Source organism: Primulina eburnea, chromosome 17, assembly GCF_022965805.1.
Source record: "Primulina eburnea isolate SZY01 chromosome 17, ASM2296580v1, whole genome shotgun sequence".
NCBI lineage: Eukaryota > Viridiplantae > Streptophyta > Magnoliopsida > Lamiales > Gesneriaceae > Primulina > Primulina eburnea.
In genome coordinates, this window is record NC_133117.1 from 19,997,811 (window position 1) to 20,017,098 (window position 19,288).

General features: G+C 40.7%; 8 non-coding genes and 7 pseudogenes across 8 annotated transcripts; all 15 read left to right on the plus strand.

The window, feature by feature from the left end:
* Positions 1-2,079: 2,079 nt before the first annotated feature.
* LOC140818942 (5S ribosomal RNA) lies at positions 2,080-2,197 on the plus strand. The gene has a single exon (XR_012115169.1). It is a non-coding gene; the product is annotated as a 5S ribosomal RNA (ribosomal RNA).
* A 682-nt stretch (positions 2,198-2,879) lies between these two features.
* On the plus strand, positions 2,880-3,003 carry LOC140818954 (5S ribosomal RNA; annotated as a pseudogene).
* A 679-nt stretch (positions 3,004-3,682) lies between these two features.
* On the plus strand, positions 3,683-3,801 carry LOC140818933 (5S ribosomal RNA). The gene has a single exon (XR_012115160.1). It is a non-coding gene; the product is annotated as a 5S ribosomal RNA (ribosomal RNA).
* Positions 3,802-4,492: 691 nt separating this feature from the next.
* Positions 4,493-4,606, plus strand: LOC140818955 (5S ribosomal RNA; annotated as a pseudogene).
* A 644-nt stretch (positions 4,607-5,250) lies between these two features.
* Positions 5,251-5,369, plus strand: LOC140818934 (5S ribosomal RNA). Its single transcript, XR_012115161.1, has one exon. It is a non-coding gene; the product is annotated as a 5S ribosomal RNA (ribosomal RNA).
* A 3,765-nt stretch (positions 5,370-9,134) lies between these two features.
* LOC140818953 (5S ribosomal RNA) lies at positions 9,135-9,252 on the plus strand (annotated as a pseudogene).
* Positions 9,253-9,928: 676 nt separating this feature from the next.
* LOC140818949 (5S ribosomal RNA) lies at positions 9,929-10,047 on the plus strand (annotated as a pseudogene).
* A 677-nt stretch (positions 10,048-10,724) lies between these two features.
* Positions 10,725-10,842, plus strand: LOC140818948 (5S ribosomal RNA; annotated as a pseudogene).
* Positions 10,843-11,519: 677 nt separating this feature from the next.
* LOC140818947 (5S ribosomal RNA) lies at positions 11,520-11,638 on the plus strand (annotated as a pseudogene).
* A 691-nt stretch (positions 11,639-12,329) lies between these two features.
* Positions 12,330-12,449, plus strand: LOC140818937 (5S ribosomal RNA). Its single transcript, XR_012115164.1, has one exon. It is a non-coding gene; the product is annotated as a 5S ribosomal RNA (ribosomal RNA).
* A 550-nt stretch (positions 12,450-12,999) lies between these two features.
* LOC140818951 (5S ribosomal RNA) lies at positions 13,000-13,117 on the plus strand (annotated as a pseudogene).
* Positions 13,118-13,713: 596 nt separating this feature from the next.
* LOC140818943 (5S ribosomal RNA) lies at positions 13,714-13,832 on the plus strand. Its single transcript, XR_012115170.1, has one exon. It is a non-coding gene; the product is annotated as a 5S ribosomal RNA (ribosomal RNA).
* A 671-nt stretch (positions 13,833-14,503) lies between these two features.
* Positions 14,504-14,622, plus strand: LOC140818945 (5S ribosomal RNA). Its single transcript, XR_012115171.1, has one exon. It is a non-coding gene; the product is annotated as a 5S ribosomal RNA (ribosomal RNA).
* Positions 14,623-15,277: 655 nt separating this feature from the next.
* LOC140818946 (5S ribosomal RNA) lies at positions 15,278-15,396 on the plus strand. The gene has a single exon (XR_012115172.1). It is a non-coding gene; the product is annotated as a 5S ribosomal RNA (ribosomal RNA).
* A 624-nt stretch (positions 15,397-16,020) lies between these two features.
* LOC140818935 (5S ribosomal RNA) lies at positions 16,021-16,139 on the plus strand. The gene has a single exon (XR_012115162.1). It is a non-coding gene; the product is annotated as a 5S ribosomal RNA (ribosomal RNA).
* The last annotated feature ends 3,149 nt before the right edge of the window (positions 16,140-19,288 follow it).

The following is a 19,288-nucleotide window of genomic DNA, read 5'->3' on the forward strand; positions in this document are numbered from 1 at the left end:
CTGCGCTGCACCGCACAGCGACGCCCGATCCGAACTCCTAAAAATGACTATTCTAGACTTGATATCCAACCTTTTCTTATTCCAATCAATTATTATGAACTTTTAACAACTAAATTCCATATAAAATCAAGCATAAAACCATCACCACTAGCATTCAACCATTCTCAAATCATCAACAACTAGGCCCCTATAATTTCTCTAACCTATTGACAATAACATGAACTATAAACAACACTAAAACTTGACCATATCAATATATATGAATATCTCATAATCATAACACATGAAATCACTGATCAATGAACAATAAAACTTGGGATATTACAATAACTACTTGGACAATCCAAAGGAAGATTGTTTAGTGCATCAAATGATCATCCATCAATATGAATGGACATCTACATGCCCTTACAAATGAAACATGACGTGTACATTACACATGCTAGTCTCAAGCTCAAGCGATCTTTATCCTTATTTTAGGTGGCTGACTCGACTAGGAGCCTTTTTATAATATACGGTATCCTTCCTAATGTGTTTCATCATCTTTCGTTAAGAGACAGACCTCATGGTACCTAAAGTAAATTCAAGGATTTTGTATATGCAGTTTGCACGAGTATACACATAAAGAAAATATCATGATTGGATAAAATCATAAAATATTATTAAAATAAAGATTATTTTTACACAAGAGTTAATAAAGCCCAAGCCAAAAGTTGACTGGTTGGGTACTTACTCTAACATTTAGAGTATGTGATATAATAAGAAGCGACGCCCCATGGAAGGTAAAATGATTGGAGTAAGCCACAAGCCTATGAAAAAACTCATCTTCCTATGCACTTCCTGAATTAAAATGCAAGCATGAACGAACGAAAAATGTACGAGAAGCATGCATTCATTGGGGTGGTTGTGTGTGTTAAAAATATCAGCCACTATGATATTAACTCAAGCTAGCATACAATCAAACTTTCAATAGCCTCTATCAACTAAAGTTCATTCAAAATAAAAAATTTTAACTCAAAGCTAGCTTAAATACAATTAAAAAAATTGTTCTGAAAGTACATACCATCGACATATTGTATAAGATTTAAGGGCCATATCATAATTTTTTAAAAAAAGATTTAAGGTGGGAAAATTTACTGAGAAAATTTGAAATTCTTTCGGCCACAAAAATTATTTCGATTTTCATAATAAGTTTATAAAAGCGTGTATTCACGAACATCGAGGTGTTTGGACACCAATATTGAGGGTGTATTGTTCTAAAAATGCTTTCCATTTTCATATCAAATGAATGAAAGCTTTTGGACACCACAGAACAGTTGAAGATGGTTTCGGCTTCAGACAAGTTAATACTAAAGAGCATTATATTGTCCTGATAATGAGAAGGGTGACATCGCATGGAACGTAAAATGAATGGAGTAAACCACAAGCTTGTGAAAATTATCATCTTCTCTTCCTCTGCACTCCAGAATAAAAATGCAAACACGAAAGAACGAAAATAATAAGAGGAGATTTCATTCGCTCGAGTTGTCGTGTGTGTTAAAATATTAAATCAGTATGATATTAATTCATGCTGGCAATTAATCATTCATTGTCAGTAGACTATCTTGTCAATATAAACCAAAAAATCAAACATTTTTACTCAAAGCTAGCATGAATACAATGAAATTATGTTCTTCAGGTCGAAATTCGATTCTGGTTAAATTTTCACTTATCTCAGGCGTAAAAATAGTTTAAACTTCGCTAACTTTTTCTTCTTCTTGTTGTTTTTTTTTACTACTTTCTGGAAAATTGAACTATTTTTTTTTGTTGTGAGCCTCTTCTACACGAAAGGACATGACGATTAATCCAGAGACGGTTTTCTTGTTAAAAACAATTATTTCGAATGTTTTATTCATAATTTACGTAAATGTTCGCGAGACGAGGACTTCCCAGGGAGGTTACCTCATCCTAGTGCAGCGTTCGCGCAAGCACGTATAACCCCGGGTTTCTGATGGGGCAAGAGCAGAGCCGCGTTTTGCCTCTCGCCGCCCGGCCCACACATACTCGAAAGATATAAGAATGAACAGCCCACTCAATGTTGGGTGGGGTAATACCAGCACTAATGCACCGGATCCCATCAGAATTTCGAAGTTAAGCGTGCTTGGGCGAGAGCAGTACTAGGATGGGTGACCCCATGGGAAGTCCTCGTGTTCACCCCTTTTTGTGTTTTTCTATTTTTGATTTCTTGCTTACGGAAGATCTTCGACTCTGATCGTATAAATCTCGATCGGGACCTGAGAAGACATGTGAAATTATCGTAGCTCATTCTCGAGTCGGATTTGGACAAAACTGTATGCTAATTTGATTGTAAACGGGCGAACGAACCTGACTCATGATTCCGCCATGAGATGGCGAGATTTTTGCCGAATTCCTCCTCTAAGACCCTCTAATTTGCGATTTTCCGCTTTTGGTAAGTTTCCATTTCTCGAGACATCGACATAGGAAGCTCGAAATTCGATTCTCGTTAAATTTTCCCTTATCTCAGGCATTTTAAACTTCGCTAATTTTTTCTTCTTCTTCTAGTTTTTTTTTTTTTACTATTTTCTGGACAATTGAACTATTTTTTTGTTGTGAGCCTCTTCAACACGAAAGGACATGCTGATTTATCCAGAGACGGTTTGCTTGCTAAAAACAATTATTTCGAATGTTTTAATCATAATTTACGTAAATGGTCGCAAGACGAGGACTTCCCAAGGAGGTCACACATCCTAGTACTGCGTTCGCGCAAGCACGTATAACCCCGGGGTTCTGATGGGGCGAGAGCAGAGCCGCGTTTTGTCTCTCGCCGCCCGGCCCACAAGTACTCGAGGGATATAAGAATAATCATACCACTCATTGTTGGGTTCGATCATACCAGCACTAATGCACCGGATCCCATCAGAACTCCGAAGTAAGCGTGCTTGGGCGAAAGCAGTACAGTACTAGGATGGGTGACCCCCCTGGGAAGTCCTCGTGTTGCACCCCTTTTCGTGTTTTTCTATTTTGATTCCTTGCTTATGGAAGATCTTCGACTCCGATCGTATAAATCTCGATCGGGACCGGATAAGACTTGTGAAATTATCGTAGCTCAGGCGCACGACAGATTTGGACAAAACTGTATGCTAATTTGATTGTAAACAGACCAACGAACGAGACTCGTGACTCATGAGCTGGCGAGATATTAGCCGAATTCCTTCTCTAAGACCCTCTAATTTGCGATTTTCCGCTTTTGTAAGCTTCATTTTCCCGAAACATCGGCATAGGAAGGTCTAAATTCGATTCTGGTTAAATTTTCTCTTATCTCAGGCGTAAGAATATTTTAAACTTCGCTAATTTTTTCTTCTTCTTCTTGTTTTTTTTTTTTATTTTCTGGAAAATTGAACTATTATTGTTGTTGTGAGCATCTTCTACACGAAATGGCATGCAATTAATCCAGAGACGTTTTGCTTGTTAAAAAAAATTATTCGAATGTTTTAGACATAATTTTTGTAAATGGTCGTGAGACGAGGACTTTCCAGGGAGGTCACCCATCCTAGTGCTGCGTACGTACAAGCACGTATAATCCCGGGGTTCTGATGCGGCGAGAGCAGAGCCGCGTTTTGTCTCTCTCCGCCCGCCCCACACGTACTCGAGGGATATAAGAATAAACATCCCACTCAATGTTGGGTGCGATCATACCAGCACTAATGCATCGGATCCCATCAGAACTCCGAATTTAAGCGTGCTTGGACGAGAGCAGTACTAGGATGGGTGACCCCCTAGGAAATTCTCGAGTTGCACCCCTTTTCGTGTTTTTCTATTTTTGATTCCTGGATTACGGAAGATCTTCGACTCTGAACGTAAAAATCTATATCGGGACCGGAGAAGACATGTAAAATTATCGTAGCTCAGACCCGCGTCGGATTTGGACAAAACTGTATGCTAATTTGATTGTAAACGGGCCAACGAACGAGAATCATGACTCCGCCAAGAGCTGACGAGATTTTAGCCAAATTCCTTCTCTAAGACCCTCTAATTTACGATTTTTCGCTTTTGGTAAGTTTCCGTTTCCCGAGACATCTGCAAAGGACAGTCGAAATTCGATTCTTGTTAAATTTTCTCGTATCTCTGGCGTAAGAATAGTTTAAACTTCGCTAATTTTTTCTTCTTCTTCTTCTTGTTTTTTTTTTACTATTTTCTGGAAAATTGAACTATTATTGTTGTTGTGAGCATCTTCTACACGAAAGGGCATGCAGATTAATCCAGAGACGGTTTGCTTGTTAAAAACAATTATTTCGAATGTTTTAGTCATAATTTACGTAAATGGCCACGAGACGAGGACTTCCCAGGGAGGTCACCCATCCTAGTGCTGCGTTCGCACAAGCACGTGTAAACCCGAGGTTCTAATGGGGCGAGAGCAGAGCCGCGTTTTGTCTCTCGCCGCCCGGCCCACACGTACACAAGGGATAAGAGAATAAATAGCCGACTCAATGTTGGGTGCGATCATACCAGCACTAATGCATCGGATCCAATCAGAACTCCGAAGTTAAGCGTGCTTGGGCGAGAGCAGTACTCTGATGGGTGACTTTCAGTCCTCGTGATGCACCCCTTTTCGTGTTTTTCTATTTTTGATTCCTCGATCGGGACTGGATAAGACATGTGAAATTATCATAGCTCGGGCACGCGTCGGATTTGAACAAAAGTGTATCCTAATTTGATTGTAAACGGGCAAACGAACGAGAATCATGACTCCGCCAAGAGCTAGCGAGATTTTAGCCGAATTCCTTCTCTAAGACCCTCTAATTTGCGATTTTCCACTTTTGGTAAGTTTCCGTTTCCTGATACATCGGCATAGGAAGGTCGAAATTCGATTCTGGTTAAATTTTCCCTTATCTTAGGTGTTTTAAACTTCGTTAATTTATTCTTCTTCTTCTTGTTTTTTTTTTTACTATTTTTTTGAAAATTGCACTATTTTTTTTTGTTGTGAGCCTCTTCTACACCAAAGGGCATTTCAATTAATCCAGAGATGGTTTGCTTATTAATAAAAATTATTTCGAATGTTTTAGTCATGATTTACGTAAATGGTCGCGAGACGACGACTTCCCAAGGAGGTCGTCCATCCTAGTGCTGCGTTCGCGCAAGCACTTTTAACCCCCGGGTTCTGATGGGGCGATAGCAGAGCCGCGTTTTGTCTCTCGTCACCCGGCCCACACGTACTCGAGGGATATAAGAATAAACAGACCACTCAATGTTGGGTGCGTTCATACCACCACTAATGCACCGGATCCCATCAGAACTCCGAAGTTAAGCGTGTTTGGGCGAAAGCAGTACTAGGATGGGTTACCCCTTGGGAAGTCCTCGTGTTGCACCCCTTTTCGTGTTTTTCTATTTTTGATTCCTTGCTTACGGAAGAACTTCGACTCCGATCGTATAATCTCGATCAATACAGGAGAAGACATGTAAAATTATCGTAGCTCGGACCCGCGTCGGATTTGGACAAAACAGTATGCTAATTTGATTGTAAATGGGCCAACGAACGAGAATCATGACTTCGCCAAGAGCTGGCGAGATTTTAGTCGAATTCCTTCTCTAAGACCCTCTAATTTGCGATTCTCCGATTTTGGTAAGTTTCCGTTTCTCGAGACATCGGCATAGGAAGGTCGAAATTCGAATCTGGTTAAATTTTCCCTTGTCTCAGGCGTTTTAAACTTCGCTAATTTTTTCCTCTTCTTGTTTTTTTTTTGTTTTACTATTTTTTGGAAAATTGAACTATTTTTGTTGTTGTGAGCCTCTTCTACACGAAAGGGCATGCCGATTAATCCAGAGAAGGTTTGATTTTTAAAAACAATTATTTTGAATGTTTTAGTCATAATTTACGTAAATGGTCGCGAGACGAGAACTTCCCAGGAAGTTCGCCCATCCTAGTGCTGCGTTCGCGCAAGCACGTATAACCTCGGTCGCAGAGCCGCGTTTTGTCTCTCGCCGCCTAGGCATGCTTAACGGGCCGGTTCGACCCGGAACCGACCGGGAACCGGCCCGTTAAGCCCGGACCTGGAACCGGTATGGAAGAACCGGACCCGAACCGTACACAATCCCTTTGTTTTTGGGTTGAAACCGGTTCAACCGGTTCGGGATTCGGTTCCAAACCGGTTCCAGTCCGTATCCGGAACCGACTCGGAACCGGACCCGGAACCGGATCCGAAACCCATAATCCAAAATTTTTTAAAAAGAAATAATAAATGGCCTTTGGGCCAACGGCTGCATTTAAAGACTGCACATTTGCAGCAGCCAACTGCTGCTGCAAACATTTCAGTAGCCGTTCTTCAACGGCTACTGAAATGTTTTATTTTTTTTAAAAAAAATTGGGGGCCAAATTGCAAATATATATATTTTTTTAACCCCCAAAATCATCTATAAATACAAGTTATTTTTCATATTTCACATATCAATTTTCTCTCAACTTCTCATTTCTCTACAATCAATATATTTCTTTGCTATCATTCTCCAAATATATTCAATAATTGTGTTATAATTTTATCTATAATCCATATTATTTTTATTGTAATTTCTTTATTATTTCGCAATTTACTCATACAAATAATTCGAATTTCAATGGCATCATCTTCAAACCGTCGGGGTTGTGGTGGCGAATACGCTTCCGACTTTGGTTAACATTTTGGCTATGTCCCCGACTTTGATGAAGTCGAACCTGACCACGAGGATGAAGAAGCCATGTAACTCCCCAACAAAGATGTAGCTACGCCATCATCTACTCGAGCAAGCAACACAATGTCAACGAGCACGAAGATAGCCCGTGCAAAGCGAAGAAAAGTTTGGTATCACTTTAATATTGAACAACAAGGTACGAATAACTCTTTTGTCGTTTGTAAAATTTGCAAAACGAGGTATTCTTACAAAACGGGTGGTGGTTTCGGTGGTACCGGTACTTTGAAAAAACATTTAGTTAAAGTACATAAACTTGACCCTGATACACTACAACCATTCGGTAGGGAACCAATACAACAAAAAATTAATCCTTTTAGTTGTAAAGCTTTTACAATTACAAAAGAAATTTCTCAGAAAGCCATCGTAAAGTTTGTTACCAAATGTTGTCAACCTTTTATAATAGCTCAACAAGAAGGTTTTGTTGAATTTACTAGTACTATTCAACCTGGTTTTCAAAATATTTCTAGGCACACACTTAAGAAATATTGTTTTGACATTTACAAATAATATAAAGAAACACTAAAATCGCATCTTTCAAATATTTCTTGTAGAGTTAGTTTTACAACTGATATTTGGACTAATTTAAAATATGAATCATATCTTGTTGTTACATGTCATTGGATTGACGAAACTTGGACTATGCAAAAAAGAATTTTAGCGCTAGATCATTTAGAATCGTCTCACAACGCATACACTATAGTTAGATATGTTTTAAATGTTGTTAAGATTTATGGCATATAAAATAAAAGAATGTTGATAACGTTAGATAATGCGAGTGCCAATACTCTTGCAATTAAATATCTTAAAGATTCACTGAAACCAATTTTAGAAGGTAATTTGCTTCATGTTAGATGTGCGTGTCATATTATCAACTTATGTGTTAAATGTGCCTGTGATGAACAAATGTCCACTGTAATAGAAAAATTCAAATTATGTGAGAAATTATTACGTGAAAGAAGATATGGACGTGACTGGAAAACACTAGTCGAATCAACCGGAATTAAATTTAAAAAATTTCCTCTTCCTATTGAAACTAGATGGAATTCTTTATATCACTTGCTTCATACTTTATTACGTTTTCAAGATTTAGTTACTCCATATTATAATAACATTACAACACAATCTTTAATGCTAACTGGCGATGATTAGAATATTTTGAGTAAATGTGTTTCTTTGTTAGAAATTTTTAAAGAAGCAACCGAAAAATTTTCTGGCATTAACTACCCTACTTCAACCATGTTTTTACCTTTACTTTTCAATACGTTTTATAAATTTATTGAATATCGCGATGATTCTGTTATGTGTGATTTTTTTCAAATATGGAAAACAAAATTTTAAAATATTGAGAAACTATCCCAATTGTGTATGGTTTAGCAACATTACTTGATCATACTCAAAATCAAGGAGGATTAGACGTGTTTTTTGAATATTATGCTAAATTTCTTGGGAAGAATGTTAACGATCAAAAGAATTCAATCATGCATTCTCTCCAAGAATTGTTTGATTTGTATGCTAGTGAACAATGTGATGAACCGAGTGCACAGCCGGAGGAGATGCCGACATATAAGAGCAAAAGTGGAGCACTGAACTTCTTTCAAAGTTTGAAACGACAAAGGTTCAAAGGAAAATCGGTGACAACAACCAATTACAATGAGATCTAAATTTATCTAAGTCAATATATTGAGACTACGGATAATTTCGATGTTCTTGATTGGTGGAAAGTAAATTCTAAACTGTATCCAGTGTTATCTGCAATTGCAAGAGATGTCCTACCCATTCAAAGTTCAAGTGTTGCTTCCAAATCAGCATTTTCAGTATGTGGAAGGATCATTGGTGACCAAAGAACTAATTTAAAGCCAGAAACACTTTCCATGCTAACGTGCCTACAAGATTGGTTTGCAGCAGAAAAAAAGAATAGGAACTCTGGCGCGATCGACGAATTCCAAAGCTCAAGTTCCGACAAAGATCCAGAATATTCCAAATATATTTTAATAAATCGTGATGAATTTTAGATGTTCAATTGTAAAAATAAATGTTTAAGTTATTCTGTTAAATTTTTTTAATGTAATCAAAATTATTTACAATCAAAATACTAAATAAAAAATGTCCATTATTATTATTAATTTTATTTATATAGTAAAATATAATAAATTAGATTTCGGAACCGATTTAAACCGAACCGGAACCGGTTTATTAGAAGCCAAACCGGTCTTGGTCTGGATTGGTTCCAAGGTTTTCAACTAGGAACCAGAACCGGTTCGGAACCGGTTACTAACCGGTTCGGACCGGTTCCGAACTCACCGGACCCAGAACCGGTCCGAAACCGGTCCGGTGGAACCGATAAGCATGCATGTCGCCGCCTGGCCCACACGTACTCGAGGGATATAAGAATAAACAGCCCACTCAATGTTGGGTGCGATCATACAACCACTAATGCACCGGATCCCAACAGAACTACGAAGTTAAGCGTGCTCGGGCGAGAGCAGTACTAGGATGAGTGACCCCTGGGAAGTCCTCGTGTTGCACCCATTTCCGTGTTTTTGTATTTTTGATTCCTTGCTTACGGAAGATCTTCGGCTCCGATCGTATAAATCTCGATCGGGACCGGAGAAGACATGTAAAATTATCGAATCTCGGACCCGTGTCGGATTTGGACAAAAATGTATGTTAATTTGATTGTAAACCGGCCAACGAACGAGAATAATGACTCCGCTAAGTGCTGGCGAGATTTTAGCTGAATTCATTCTCTTAGACCCTCTAATTTGCGATTTTCCGCTTTTGGTAAGTTTCTGTTTCCCTAGACATCGGCATAGGAAGGTCGAAATTCGATTCTGGTTAAATTTTCCCTTATCTCAGGCGTTTTAAACTTCGCTAATTTATTCTTCTTCTTCTTGTTTTTTTTTACTATTTTTATGAAAATTGCACAATTTTTTTTGTGAGCCTATTCTACACCAAAGGGCATGTAAATTAATCCAGAGAAGGTTTGCTTTTTAATAACAATTATTTCGAATGTTTTAGTCATGATTTACGTATACGATCGCGAGACGAGGACTTCCCAGGGAGGTCGCCCATCCTAGTGCTGCGTTCGCGCAAGCACGTATAACCCCCGGGTTCTGATGGGGCGAGAGCAGAGCCGTGTTTTGTCTCTCGCCGCCCGGTCCACACGTACTCGAGGGATATAAGAATAAACAGCCCACTCAATGTTGGGTGCGTTTATACCACCACTAATGCACCGGATTCCATCAGAACTCCGAAGTTAAGCATGTTTGGGAGAAAGCAGTACTAGGATGGGTTACCCCTTGGGAAGTCCTCGTGTTGCACCCATTTTCATGTTTTTCTATTTTTGATTCCTTGCTTACGGAAGATCTTCGACTACGATCGTATAATATCGATCAATACCGGAGAAGGCATGTAAAATTATCGTAGCTAGGACCCGCGTCGGATTTGGACAAAACTGTATGCTAATTTGATTGTAAACGGGCCAACGAACGAGAATCATGACTTCGCCAAGAGATGGCGAGATTTTAGCCGAATTCCTTCTCTAAAACCCTATAATTTGCGATTTTCCGCTTTTGGTAAGTTTTCGTTTCCCGAGATATTGGCATAGGAAGGTCGAAATTCGATTCTGGTTAAATTTTCCCTTATCTCAGGCGTTTTAAACTTCGCTAATTAATTCTTCTTTTTCTTGTTTTTTTTACTATATTTTGGAAAATTGAACTATTTTTGTTGTTGTGAGCCTCTTCTACACAAAAGGGCATGTCGATTAATCCAGAGAAGGTTTTCTTTTTAATAAAAATTATTTCGAATGTTTTAGTCATTATTTACGTAAATGGTCGCGAGACGAGGACTTCCCAGGGAGGTCGCCCATCCTAGTGCTGCTTTCGCACAAGCACGTATAACCCCGGGGTTCTGATGGGGCGAGAGCAGAGCCGCGTTTTGTCTCTCGCCGGCCGGCCCACACATAATCGAGGGATATAAGAATAAACATCTCACTCAATGTTGGGTGCGATCATACCAGCAATAATGCACCGGATCCCATCAGAACTCCGAAGTTAAGCGTGCTTGGACGATAGCAGTATAGGATGGATGACCCACTGGGAAGTCCTTGTGTTGCACCCATTTTCGTGTTTTTATATTTTTGATTCCTTGCTTACGGAAGATCTTCGACTTCGATCGTATAAATCTCGATACGGACCGGAGAAGAAATGTGAAATTATCGTATCTCGGGTTTGCGTCGGATTTGGACAAAATTGTATGTTAATTTGATTGTAAAGGGGCCAACGAATAAGAATAATGACTCCGCCAAGAGCTGGCGAGATTTTAGCCGAATACATTCTCTAAGACCCTCTAATTTGCAATTTTCCGATTTTGGTAAGTTTCCATTTCCCGAGACATCGGCATCTGAAGGTCGAAATTCGGTTCTGATTAAATTTTTCCTTATCTCAGGAGTTTTAAACTTCGCTAATTTATTCTTCTTCTTGTTTTTTTTTTTCTATTTTTTGGAAAATTGAACTATTTTTTTTTGTTGTGAGCCTCTTCAACACAAAAGGGCATGTCGATTAATACAGAGAAGGTTTGCTCTTTAATAACAATTATTTCGAATGTTTTAGTCATTATTTACGTAAATGGTCGCGAGACGAGGACTTTCCAAGGAGGTCACCCATCCTAATGCTGCGTTCGCGTAAGCACGTATAACTCCAGGGTTCTGATGAGGCGAGAGGAGAGCCGCGTTTGTCTCTCGCCGCCCGGCCCACACGTACTCGAGGGATATAAGAATAAACATCCCACTCAATGTTGGGTGCGATCATACAAGCACTAATGCACCGGATCCCATCAGAACTTTGAAGTTAAGCAGGCTTGGGCGAGAGCAGTACTAGGATGGGTGACCCCCTTGGAAGTCTTCGTGTTGCACCTCTTTTCGTGTTTTTCTATTTTTGATTCCTTGCTTACGGAAGATCTTCGACTCCGATCGTATAAATCTCGATCGGAACCGGAGAAGACATGTGAAATTATCTTAGATGGGCCTGAGTCGGATTTGGACAAAACTTTATGCTAATTTGATTGTAAAAGGGCCAACTAACGAGAATCATGACTCCGCAAAGAGCTGACGATATTTTAACCGAATTCCTTCTCTAAGACCCTCTGATTTGAGATTTTACGGTTTTGGTAAGTTTTCGTTTCCCGAGACATTGGTATAGGAAGTTCGAAATTCGATTCTGGTTAAATTTTCCCTTATATCAACCGTAAGAATAATTTAAACTTCGCTAATTTATTTTTCTTTTTCTTCTTGTTTTTTTTTTTACTATTTTCTGGAAAATTGAACTATTTTTGTTGTTGTGAGTCTCTTCTACACGAAAGGGCATGCCGATTAATCCAGAGAAGGTTTGCTTTTTAATAAAAATTATTTCGAATGTTTTAGTCATAATTTACGTAAATGGTCGCGAGACGTGGACTTCCCAGGGAGGTCGCCCATCCTAGTGCTGCGTTGGCGCAAGCACGTATAACCCCGGGGTTCTGATGGGGCGAGAGCAGAGCCGTTTTTTTTCTCTCGTCGCCCAGCCCACACGTACTCGAGGGACATAAGAATAATCAGCCCACTTAATGTTAAGTGCGATCATACAAGCACTAATGCACCGGATCCCATCAGAACTCCGAAGTTATGCGTGCTTTGGCGAGAGCAGTACTAGGATGGGTGACCCCCCTGGGAATTCCACGTGTTGCACCCCTTTTCGTGTTTTTCTATTTTTGATTCCTTGCTTACGGAAGATCTTCGACTCCGATCGTATAAACCTCGATTGGGACCAGAGAAGACATGTGAAATTATCGTAGCTCGGGCCTGCGTCCGATTTGGACAAAACTGCATGCTAATTTGATTGTAAACGGGCCAAAGAACGAGAATCATGACTCCGCCAAGAGTTTGGCGAGATTTTAGTGGAATTCCTTCTCTAAGATCCTCTAATTTGCGATTTTTTGCTTTTGGTAAGTTTCCGTTTCCCAAGACATCGGCATAGGAAGGTCGAAATTTGATTCTGGTTAAATTTTCTCTTATCTCAACGTAAGAATAGTTTAAATTCGGTAATTTTTTCTTCTTCTTCTTGTTTTTTTTTACTGTTTTCTGGAAATTGAACTATTTTTGTTGTTGTGAGCCTCTTCTAAAAGAAAGGGCACGTATAACCCCGCGGTTCTGATGGGGCGAGTGCAGTGCCGCGCTTTGTCTCTCGCCGCCCGGCCCACACGTACTCGAGGGATATATGAATGAACAGCCCACTCAATGTTGGGTGGGATAATACCAGCATTAATGCACCGGATCCCATCAGAACTCCGAAGTTAAGCGTGCTTGGGAGAGAGCAGAACTAGGATGGGTGAGCCCTGGGAAGTCCTCGTGTTGCACCCCTTTTCGTGTTATTCTATTTTGGAATCCTTGATTACGGAAGATCTTCGACTTCGATCGTATAAACCTCGATCGGACTGGAGAAAACATGTGAAATTATCGTAGCTCGGGCCCGCGTCGGATTTGTACAAAACTGTATGTAAATTTGATTGTTAACGGTCCAACGAACAATAATCATGACTCCGCCAAGAGCTGGTTAAATTTTAGCGAAATTCGATTCTGGTTAAATTTTCCATTATCTCAGGCGTTTTAAACTTCGCTAATTTTTTCTTCTTCTACTTGTTTTTTTTTTTTTACTATTTTCTGGAAAACTGAACTATTTTTGTTGTCGTGAGCCTCTTTTACACGAAAGGGCAAGCCGATTAATCTAGAGAAGGTTTGATTTTTAAAAACAATTATTTTGAATGTTTTAGTCATAATTTACGTAAATGGTTGCGAGACGAGGACTTCCTAGGGAGGTCGCCGATCCTAGTGCTGCGTTCGCGCAAGCACGTATAACCCCGGGTTCTGATGGGGCAAGAGCAGAGCCGCATTTTATCTCTCGCCGCCCTGCCCACACGTACTCGAGGGATATAAGAATAAACAGCCCACTCAATGTTGGGTGCGATCATACTAGCACTAATGCACCGGATTCCATCAGAACTCCGAAGTTAAACGTTCTTGGGCAAGAGCAGTACTAGGATGTGTGACCCCCTGGGAAGTCCTCGTGTTGCACCCTTTTCCTCTTTTTCTATTTTTCATTCCTTGGTTACGGAAGATCTTCGACTCCGATCGTATAAACCTTGATCGGACAGGAGAAGACATGTGAAATTATCGTAGCTCGGGCCCGCGTCGGATTTGGACAAAACTGTATGCTAATTTGATTGTAAACGGGCTAAAGAACGAGACTCATGACTCCGCCATGAGCTGGCGAGATTTTAGCCGAATTCCTTCTCTAAGACCCTCTAATTTGCGATTTTCCGCTTTTGGTAAGTTTCCGTTTCCCGAGACATCGGCATTGGAAGGTCGAAATTCGATTCTGGTTAAATTTTCCCTTATCTCAGGCGTTTTGAACTTCGCTAATTTTTTCTACTTCTTTTTTTTTAATATTTTCAGGAAAATTGAACTATTTTTGTTTTTGTGAGCCTCTTCTACACGAAAGGGCATGCCGATTAACCCAGAGAAGGTTTGATTTTTAAAACAATTATTTCGAATGTTTTAGTCATAATTTACGTAAATTGGTCGCGAGACGAGGACTTCCAAGAGAGGTCGCCCATCCTAGTGTTGCGTTCGTGCAAGCACGTATAACCCCGGGGTTCTGATGGGGTGAGAGCAGAGCCGCATTTTGTCTCTCGCCGTCCTGCCCACACGTACTCGAGGGATATAAGAATAAACAGCCCACTCAATGTTGGGTGTGATCATACCAAAACTAATGCACCGGATTCCATCAGAACTCCGAAGTTAAGCATGCTTGGGCGATAGCAGTACTAGGATGGGTGACCACCTGGGAAGTCCTCGTGTTGCACCCCTTTTCGTGTTTTTCTATTTTTAATTCTTAGTTACGGAAGATCTTTGACTCCGATCGTATAAACCTCGATCGGACAGATAAAGACGTGAAATTATCGTAGCTTGGGCCCGCGTTGGATTTGGACAAAACTGTATGCTAATTTGATTGTAAACGGGCCAACGAACAAGAATCATGACTCTGCCAAGAGCTAGCGAGATTTTAGAGGAATTCCTTCTCTAAGACCCTCTAATTTGCGATTTTCTGCTTTTGGTAAGTTTCCGTTTCCCGAGACATCGGCATAGGAAGGTCGAAATTCGATTTTGGTTAAATTTTCTCTTATCTCAGGCGTAAGAATAGTTTAAACTTCACTATTTTTTCTTATTCTTCTTGAACTATTATTGTTGGTGTGAGCCTCTTCTACACGAAAGGGCATGCCGATTAATCCAGAGACGGTTTGCTTGTTAAAAACAATTATTTCGAATGTTTTATTCGTAATTTACGTGAATGTTCGCGAGACGAGGACTTCCCAGTGAGGTTACCCCATCCTAGTGATGTGTTCGCGCAAGCACATATCACCCCTGGTTTCTGATGGGGCGTGAGCAGAGCCGCGTTTTGTCTCTCGTCGCCTGGCCCACACGTACTCTAAAGATATAAGAATAAACAGCCCATTCAATTTTGGGTGGGATAATACCAGCACTTATGCACCGGCTCCCATCAGAACTCCAAGGTTAAGCGTGCTTCGGCGAGAGCAGTACTAGAATGGGTGACCCCCTGGGAAGTCCTCGTGTTGCACCCCTTTTCGTGTTTTTCTATTTTTGATTTCTTGCTTACGGAAGATCTTCGACTCCGATCGTATAATTTTCGATCGGGAGAAGACACGTGAAATTATCGTAGCTCGGGCCCGCGTCGGATTTGGACAAAACTGTATGCTACTCTGATTGTAAACGGGCCAACGAACGAGAATTATGACTCCGCCTAGAGCTGGCGAGATTTTAGCCGAATTCTTTCTCTAAGACCCTCTAATTTGCGATTTTCCGCTTTTGGTAAGTTTCCGTTTCCCGATACGTCGACATAGGAAGGTCGAAATTCTATTCTGGTCAAATTTTCTCTAATCTCAGGCGTTTTAAACTTTCGCTAATTTTTTCTTCTTCTTCTTCTTGTTTTTGTTTTACTATTTTCTTGAAAATTTAACTATTTTTGAATTTTAAAAACAATTATTTCGAATGTTTTATTCATAATTTACGTAAATGGTCGCGAGACGAGAACTTCCCAGGGAGGTCGCCCATCCTAGTGCTGCGTTCGCGCAAGCACGTATTACCCCAAGGTTCTGATGGGGCGAGAGCTGATCCCGCGTTTTGTCTATCGCCTCCCGGCCCACACGTACTCGAGGGATATAAGAATAAACTGTCCACTCCATGTTGGGTGCGATCATACCAACACTAATGCACCGGATCCCATCAGAACTCTGAAGTTAAGCGTGCTTGGGCGAGAACAGTACTAGGATGGGTGACCCCCTGGGAAGTCCTCGGGTTTCACCCCTTTTCGTGTTTTTCTATTTTTGTTTCCTTGGTTACGGAAGATCTTCGACTCCGATCGTATAAACCTTGATCGGGATCGGAGAAGTTATGTGAAATTATCGTAGCTCGGGCCCGCGTCGGATTCTGACAAAACTCTATGCTAATTTGATTGTAAACGGAACAATGAACGAGAATCATGACTCCGCCAAGGGTTGGCGAGATTTTAGCGGAATTCCTTCTCTGAGACCCTCTAATTTGCGATTTTCCGCTTTTGGTAAGTTTCCGTTTCCCGAGATATCGGCATAGGAAGGTCGAAATTCGATTCTGGTTAAATTTTCTCTTATCTCAGGCGTAAGAATAGTTTAAACTTCGCTAATTTTTTCTTCTTATTCTTTTTTTTTTACTGTTTTCTGGAAAATTGAACTGTTTTTGTTTTTGTGAGCCTCTTCTACATGAAAGGGCACGTATAACCCCGGGGTTCTGATGGGGCGAGAGCAAAGCCGCGCTATGTCTCTCGCCGCCTGGCACACACGTACTCGAGGGATATAAGAATGAACAGCGCAATCACTTTTGAGTGGGATAATACCAGCACTAATGCACCGGATCCCAACTAACGAGAATCATGACTCCGCCAAGAGCTGTCGAGATTTTAGCCCACTAAAACCCTCTAATTTGCGATTTTCCACTTTTAGTAAGTTTCCGTTTCCCGAGACATCGGCATAGGAAGGTCGAAATTCGATTCTAGTTAAATTTTCCCTTATCTCAAGCGTTTTAAACTTCACTAATTTTTTCTTTTTCTTCTTCTTGTTTTTTTTTTTACTATTTTCTGGAAAATTGAACTATTTTTTGTTGTTGTGAGCCTCTTCTACACGAAAGGGCATGCCGATTAATCCAGAGAAGGTTTGAATTTTAAAAACAATTATTTCGAATGTTTTAGTCATAATTTACGTAAATGGTCGCAAGACGAGGACTTTCCAGGGAAGTCGCCCATCCTAGTGATGCATCCGCGCAAGAACGTATAACCATGGGGTTCTGATGGGGCGAGTGCAGAGCCGCGTTTTGTCTCTCGCCGCCATGCCCACACGTTTTGTCTCTCGCCGCGTTTTATCTCAGGCGTAAGAAAAGTCGCTAATTCATTCTTCTTCTTCTTGTTTTTTTTACTATTTTCCGGAAAATTGAAATATCTTTGTTGTTGTGAGCCTTTTCTACAGGAAAGGGCATGCAGATTTATCCAGAGAGGGTTTGCTTGTTAAAAACAATTATTTTGAATGTTCTAGTCATAATTTACGTATATGGTCGCGAGACAAGGACTTCTCAGGGAGGTCACCCATCCTAGTGCTGCGTTCGCACAAGCACGTACAACCCCGGGTTCTGATACGGCGAGAGCAGAGCCGCTTTTTGTCTCTCGCCGCCCGGCCCACACGTACTCGAGGGATATAAGAATAAACAGACGTGTGAAATTATCGTAGCTCGGGCCCGCGTCGGATTTGGACAAAACTGTATGCTAATTTGATTATAAACAGGCCAACGAACGAGAATCATGACTCTGCCTTGAGCTTGAGAGATTTTAGCCGAATTCCTTCTCTGAGACCCTCTAATTTACGATTTTCCGCTTTTGGTAAGTTTCTGTTTCCCGAGACATCGGCATAGGAAGATCGAAATTCGATTCTGCATAAATTTTCTCTTATCTCAAGCGTAAAAAAAGTTTAAAATTCGCGAATTTATCCTTCTTCTTCTCCTTGCTTACGGAAGATCTTCGACTCCGATCGTATAAATCGTGATCAGGACCAGATCAGACGAGTGAAATTATCGTAGCTCGAGCTCGCGTCGGATTTGGACAAAACTGTATGCGAATTTGATTGTTAACGGGCCAACGAACGAGACTAATGACTCCGCCATGAGCTGGCGATATTTTAGCCCAATTCCTTCTCTGAGACCCTCTAATTTGCGATTTTCTGCTTTTGGTAAGTTTCAGTTTCCCGAGACATCAGCATAGGAAGGTCGAAATTCGATTCTGGATAAATTTTCTCTTATCTCAAGCGTAAGAAAAGTTTAAAATTCGCTAATTTATTCTTCTTCTTCTTGTTTTTTTACTATTTTCCGGAAAATTGAAATATTTTTGTTGTTGTGAGCCTCTTCTACACGAAAGGGTATGCAGATTTATCCAGAGAGGGTTTTCTTGTTAAAAACAATTATTTTGAATGTTTTAGTCATAATTTACGTATATGGTCGCGAGACGAGGACTTCTCAGGGAGGTCACCCATCCTAGTGCTGCGTTCGCACAAGCACGTACAACCCCGGGGTTCTGATGCGGCGAGAGCAGAGCCGGGTTTTGTCTTTCGCCGCCCGTGTAGTGACCCGTTCCAGAATCACCTACTAATCAAAAACTAAGCATGCAATTAACCTAATAAACAATAATCAGAGATAACAGCGGAAAAAGTCAACAACTATACCGATTAACTAAACCAACCAGATACTCAACGTCCTCCTCCTGCTCCTCCTGAGCTGTCCAACCTGAGGCCTGCCCCGTGGGAATGGGGTGTCCAAGAATAAACAAAACCGAGGACGTGAGCGATAAGAACGCCCAGTACAAAAGTATGAGTATACAGACCTATATGAAATGCACATGCTATGATCATGATACCGGGGTAGTCAAGAAACAGGAGTCACAAAAGGATCTCAACAATGCTCAGTCTAGAGGCGCCAAGTGGATAGTGCCGCGCGGTCCAACCTCTGGGTCACTGCATCCACTACAAGACAGACGTGGACCTAAAATGTCCCGGACCACCGAAGCCCTCCCGACCCGTCGGCCACTGTGTACTCTCGGTGTCCATGCGTCCACAAGACAGGGCTGAGCGGTCCCAAGATATAGCTTATCTCGAAAGAGATACAGCTCAACAGTAAAGGCTATCTCGAAGGAGAATACGGCTCAACATGAAATGCAACGTGCAGTAATAAACGTGACATAATAGCATGCATCATATGACATATATCAATGCACCACATAATCATGCAACACATATAAGAATGTATACTCAACCAGGATATCTCGGATAGTACTTTCGTACCTCTATCACAGCAAGCCTAATCCACTGGAACAACCAGACAACAGGTCTAATCCAAGCCTATTCATCAAGTGAAAACCATCACTAAACTTATCTACCAGACTTA